This window comes from Lactuca sativa, chromosome 4 (assembly GCF_002870075.4).
Source record: "Lactuca sativa cultivar Salinas chromosome 4, Lsat_Salinas_v11, whole genome shotgun sequence".
NCBI lineage: Eukaryota > Viridiplantae > Streptophyta > Magnoliopsida > Asterales > Asteraceae > Lactuca > Lactuca sativa.
The window spans coordinates 205207683-205213525 of record NC_056626.2 but is presented as its reverse complement, the minus strand read 5'-3'; the positions used below and the strand labels follow the sequence as shown (position 1 = coordinate 205213525).

The following is a 5843-nucleotide window of genomic DNA, read 5'->3' as shown; positions in this document are numbered from 1 at the left end:
ATGCAAAACGGGAGAGAGAAGAGAGAAAAAGAGCAAATGAGCCGGCTGCCCTCGCATCCTATTTATAGGAGGCTGGAGCCTCGGAGTACGTTAGGCGTACAGCAGTACGCGGGGCGTACGCGTCCGAATCGTCATGGCATGCGTCATCCGAAGAACTCGAGTGTGAGGGACGTCACGCTTCGCTGTACGCTGGGCGTACTTCGGATGAGTCCGATGACTCCCCTTCAGATAATACCGGATTTTATAATTAATTTTAAATATTAATTATTTAATAAACTTTGGAAATTCATATCTTCTTCATACGAACTCCGTTTTCGACGTTCTTTATATCCACGCGTAGGTGAGACTACGCTCTACAACTTTCGTTTAGACTCCGTCGGCTAATTTTGAAATTATTTTTATTAATTATTTTTAGTAGGCCGGGACAGAAAAACTTCGTTATAAATTCATAACTTCTTCGTTTGACGTCCGTTCTCGCCTAACTTTTCTTCGTTTTACTACAATTAATGAGATCTTCGATTCTCATTTATATTGTTTCGGCTAAAAACCGCTCGGTCTCAAATCGAGTATTTCGGGCTGTATACCGCTAAGTCGAAACTTCGAAAAATCATAACTTCCTCATACGAAGTCAGATTTGGGCATTCTTTTTATGTACGGAATCCTTGTAACATATAATACAACTTAGTTAAGATTATTCATCCTAAATAATCTTCTATTAAAAAGTCATTTTTGATGTTTATCGTCTCTAAATTGACTAGCCCTGATCTACGGGCGTTACAGGCATCGTGTCTCTTTTCCGAAGCTTCCATAAACTTCATCAAAATGGTCTCTAGATCGGGTTTCTTCTCGGCTGGTGACTGATCCTTTTGATAAAAGCCTCGACCTGTCTGCCTATACTTCTCTTCTTTTTGCTTCTTATACTCTTCATATGGCAGCCACTCCTTCTTCGGTTTCCTCCAATCCTCATCAAACTTATCCCCACTAGAGTAGCACACTTGAGCTTTTCTGTTCCCAAACTCATCTACATTGCAGTCCTTGGTCAAGTGTGGACCACTACATCTTTCGCAACCCACTCTTATGGCATGTATTGACTGGTCCATTTGTGTTATCCTTCGATCCAAATTGTTCAGCATGGCCATTACAGGTGCTATTTCTTCAGTTTGGGCCCCTCCACCGCCTTTGATTCCATCTTGCCTAGGGTTGTGGTATTTGCGAGAGTGCTTCGCGAATTCTTCAATCAGCTCCTTGACCTCCCTTGGATTTTTCTTTGTCAAAGGTCCTTGAGAATCAAGGAGTTGTCTTGTCATAACGTTGACCCCATCATAGAAGATTGACATCTCTTGTTGCACATTTAGATCATGCTGAGGGCAATTTCTGAGCAAGCCCTTGTACCGCTCCCATGCTTCGTATAATGACTCCTCCGGCTGTTGCTCAAAGTTGGCTATTGCCTTCTTGAGTTTGGCTATCTTGGATGGCGGGCAAAACTGGTCCAGGAATTGCTCACGCATTTGAGCCCAACTGGTAATTGTACCTGGTGGAAGTGCTTTTAACCATTCCTTAGCAGCTCCTTTGAAAGTGATGGGAAGCATCCTAAGCAAGACTGTGTTTCTGTTGACATTTGGGACATTGAAGTAATCTGCAATGTCGTTGACTTCATCTAGATGCTTAAAAGCATCCTCATGATCTTTCCCAAAAAATGGGATATCCTTCAATGCAGTCACTATGTGCCCCTTCAACTCGAATGTGGCAGTGGCAGGTATTGCGGGCTAGACTAAACCGGGACCCATATCTTCTCGGATCTGCTTTTTGTAAGCTCCCATGGACATCTCTTCAATTGCTGCCATCTCGTTCCTTGGCTCGTTCTTGGGCTCGCTTATGTGTTCTTCAAATTCCAGCTCGGTATCGTATTCGGACTCGGTTTGGACGGGTGTTTGATCCAAGTGCTCAAAATTGCTCTTGTGCCTTGCGGATGAACTTGACTCTCCTGTCTTCTTTCCCGACTTCCTTGAAAAATCTGACTTCAATTCTTGTAAGGGCGTCTTTTTCTTGTGAATTGCAGACTCGGGATCTTCAAGTGGTGGCACCAAGGGTGTGTTTGAGCCTCTGGTCATGAACTCCTGCAACTTGCTAAACTAAAAACGTAAAACTGAACTAAAATAAGAAAAACTAACTAACAACTAAAAATCTAGTGTTTTAGATGTCCACGTCATGGCAGGTATTTGGCCACGTCGTGGACTCTGTGACTGAAAGAAAAAATTATACTTTGCTAAAAAATTAACTTTTTGTGTTTTTTACTCCACAAGAAGGATCGATTAATTTAATGCAAATAAATAAGCTAAAAACTAAGCCGTTCCCCGGCAACGGTGCCAAAAACTTGATGTGCACAAAAGTACCCACTAATTTTAATATTTATAACCTAACAAACTTAGACTATCTATGCACTTATAGGCAGTGTACCTAGTCAGATTACAGTATAGCTTAGGTAAGTCGGGTGTCGATCACAGGGAACGGTGTTACTAACTAATTTACTTACTATTAAATTAACCTAATTATTAACAAGTTTAAAAGGGGTTTTATCTGATTTTACAAGATCAGATGAACTTAAATCAAATTCAATAAGTAAAAAACACACTCTTGTTTAGATTGAATCCACTTCTTTCTTATGGCTTAGCTAATGATTATGGATTATCAAGTTGGTTTTAATTATATTAGTAATTTAGTTCTAACTTTACCAATAATTAACTAATTCATGTAAAACCATGTATGTTCACACACAATTAAACACATAACTAATTATGAATGTAAATATGCTATGTAAAATTTGTTTATAAAAACGCAATTATAGTCACAATACACGTTCTCTAGCACAGCTAAGCTCCTTTACTCTAATTACTAACTAAAATTGGTCAATCCTAGCTCTAACAATTCAATGTTCACTAAATCATTAGGTAAACAAGTTCATGCAGTTAATGGTCACTAAGCTACATAGAACATGCAATCAAGTAATTAAAGCAACAAACTTAAGCATGCTAGGTAATACAAATTAAACACAAGCAATTTTACCAACTAAATAAATCCATAAAAATTTGAGCTATTCATAAGTTGGAAGCTTCATCTAGCTAAACAAGAGTAGCTAGATTCAGCTGCTCATCATAGCAAATAATAAACTAACACAACTTAAAGTAATAAAAAGCATGTTCTTAATTAACTAAAATATAGACCTTTACTCTTTTTGGTGTTGAAAACCTTTTCCAGAACCTTTCTTTCGCTCCAAGTCGTCTTCTGGAACTCCTTCCTTTAGCCCAAAAGCTCTCCCTCTCGTAATGATCAGGAACACTTAAATAGACTCCAAAATCCCGCACCACGTCGTGGCTATCCAGGCCACGTCATGGGCTCCAAGTTATCCATACCGGGCAAGGATTCCTCCGAATTGCGATCTGTATCTTCTAGAATCCTCATGCCACATCTTGGCCGACTTTGCCACGTCGTGGGTTTAGTAACTTTCGTGGATTTATTCATTTCTTGTCTTCCAAGTCTCCCATGTTCTACATATTGTCACTTTTGGTCTCTCTCTTCGAAAATCCTTTTAATTGACTGAAAAATAACAATTTAAAGTCATAAGTACCATTATTCTAAACATATTATCAACTTATTAATAAAAATGTACTTAAATATTGCCTAAAAATAGGTATAAATATGGCAATATCAGGCCTCCCGAATCCGCTCCAAAAGTGGGGTCACTACTGTCATCCTCAGGCAGATGCCTCTGATCACTGCTGCAAATGCCTTGTGGCTAAGTGCATCGACCACAACATTGGCCTTCCCTAGATGGTAGAGAATCTCACAATCTTAATCCTTTACCACGTCCAACCACCGTCGTTGTCTCATGTTCAAATTTGGCTGGTCCATCAGGTACCTCAAACTCTTGTGATCCGTGTAAATGGTACAACGTACCCCATAGAGGTAGTATCACCAAATCTTGAGGGCAAAAACAACTGCCCTTAACTCCAGGTCGTGAGTCGGATAATTCGCCTCGTGAGGCTTCAACTGCCTCGAGGCGTAAGCGATGACGTGTCCTCTCTGCATCAAAACTGCGCCCAAACCCGAGGTAGATGCGTCACAATACACTATGAAATCCTCAACGCCCTCTTGCAGGGCTAATATCGGCGCCTCGCACAACCTCTGCCTCAAAGTATTGAACGGTGCCTACTGCTCAGGCCCCCAACGAAAGACAACAACCTTCTTCGTCAGCCAGGTTAGGGTACCGCTATCTTGGAGAAATCCTGAATGAAGCTCCAATAATAGCCTGCTAAATTGAGGAAGCTCCGAATCTCAAATGGAGACCTCGTAACCTCCCACCTCATCACGGCCTCCACTTTGGATGGGTCGACCATAATACCGTTCTGGTTGACAAGGTGCCCCAGAAACTGCACCTCGCGCAACCAGAACTCGAACTCGGAGAGCTTGGCGTCCAAGCTCTCGCTCCTCAGGGTATTCAACACCTCTCACAAGTGCTCCTCATGTTGCTCCCGCATCTTGGAATAAACCAAGATATCATCAATAAAAACTATCACAGACCGATCTAGCATCGATCTGAATACGTGGTTCATGAGATCCATGAACGCAGCAGGAGCATTGGTAAGCCCAAATGGCATCACCACGAACTCATAGTGGCCATAGCGAGTCCGAAATGCTGTCTTCTGCACATCCTCGTCTCTGACTCTCATCTGATGGTAGCCTGATCGCAAATCAATCTTGGAAAACCAAGATGCTCACAGAAGTTGGTCGAAGAGATCATCAATCCTCGGGAGTGGGTAACGGTTCTTCATCGTTCCTTTATTCAACTCCCGATAATCTATACACATCCGATGTGACCCGTCCTTCTTCTTCACAAAAAAAAAATCGGGGCTCCCCAAGGCGAACTACTCGCCTGATAAATCCCTTGTCTAATAGCTCCTGCAGCAGTGTAGACAACTCCTGCATCTCGGGAGGAGCCAACTGATATGGTGCCTTGGCTATCGGAGCTGCACCCGTAACTAGGTCAATCCTAAACTCCACCTGTCTCTTTGGAGGTATCCCAGGAAAATCCTATGGGAACACATCCGGATACTCTCGCACAACTATCACATCGCTCACGGTCGCCTTACCCTCCTCCCGAGTATCCATTACGTAGGCGACATAACCTTTACATCCCTGATGAAGGCAACGTCTAGCTCTCGCTGCTGAACACATGAACGGTCCACGTTGCGGTCTCTCTCCTTGAATCACTAGCTCTCCCCCACTTGGGCTCCTAAACTGAATCCACTCCTGCTCACAATCGATCACTGTCCCATTAGGGCTCAACCAATCCATGCCTATGATGGCCTTGTTCCCACACAAAGGAATGGGAATCAAATCCACGAGATAATGTTCGCCGTACATCCTCAGAACACAATCCCTATAAACCTTCGAAACCCGTACGGATCGGTCGTCCACAATCTCGACCTCTAATGTACAATCCACCAAACTCGTAGACTCAGTAAATCTCTTTCTGAGTGCAAGGGAAACGAAAGATCGGGTAGCTCCCGAATCAAATAACATCAACACTGGGAAACTGTTCACATGGAATGATCCTAAAACAGAATATATGGAACATAAATATCAAAACTGAAATATAATAAAGGATAGGGAGAAGAAACATACCCGTCACCACATCTGGTGCGACACGTGCCTCCTCAGTGGTCAGCTAGAAGGCTAGGCTCCTCACCACCAGAGCATTTGACTTTCCATGTCGACCATCTATGATCCACAGAGTCGATGGAGCTGGCGCCGCAACTAGCGCTCCTGATACCAATCTCGGGCAG

At 42.7% G+C, this 5843-nt stretch overlaps 1 non-coding gene across 1 annotated transcript; it reads left to right on the top strand.

Moving 5' to 3' along the window:
* Positions 1-1353: 1353 nt before the first annotated feature.
* LOC111902296 (small nucleolar RNA R71) lies at positions 1354-1460 on the top strand. Its single transcript, XR_008232309.1, has one exon. It is a non-coding gene; the product is annotated as a small nucleolar RNA R71 (small nucleolar RNA).
* The last annotated feature ends 4383 nt before the right edge of the window (positions 1461-5843 follow it).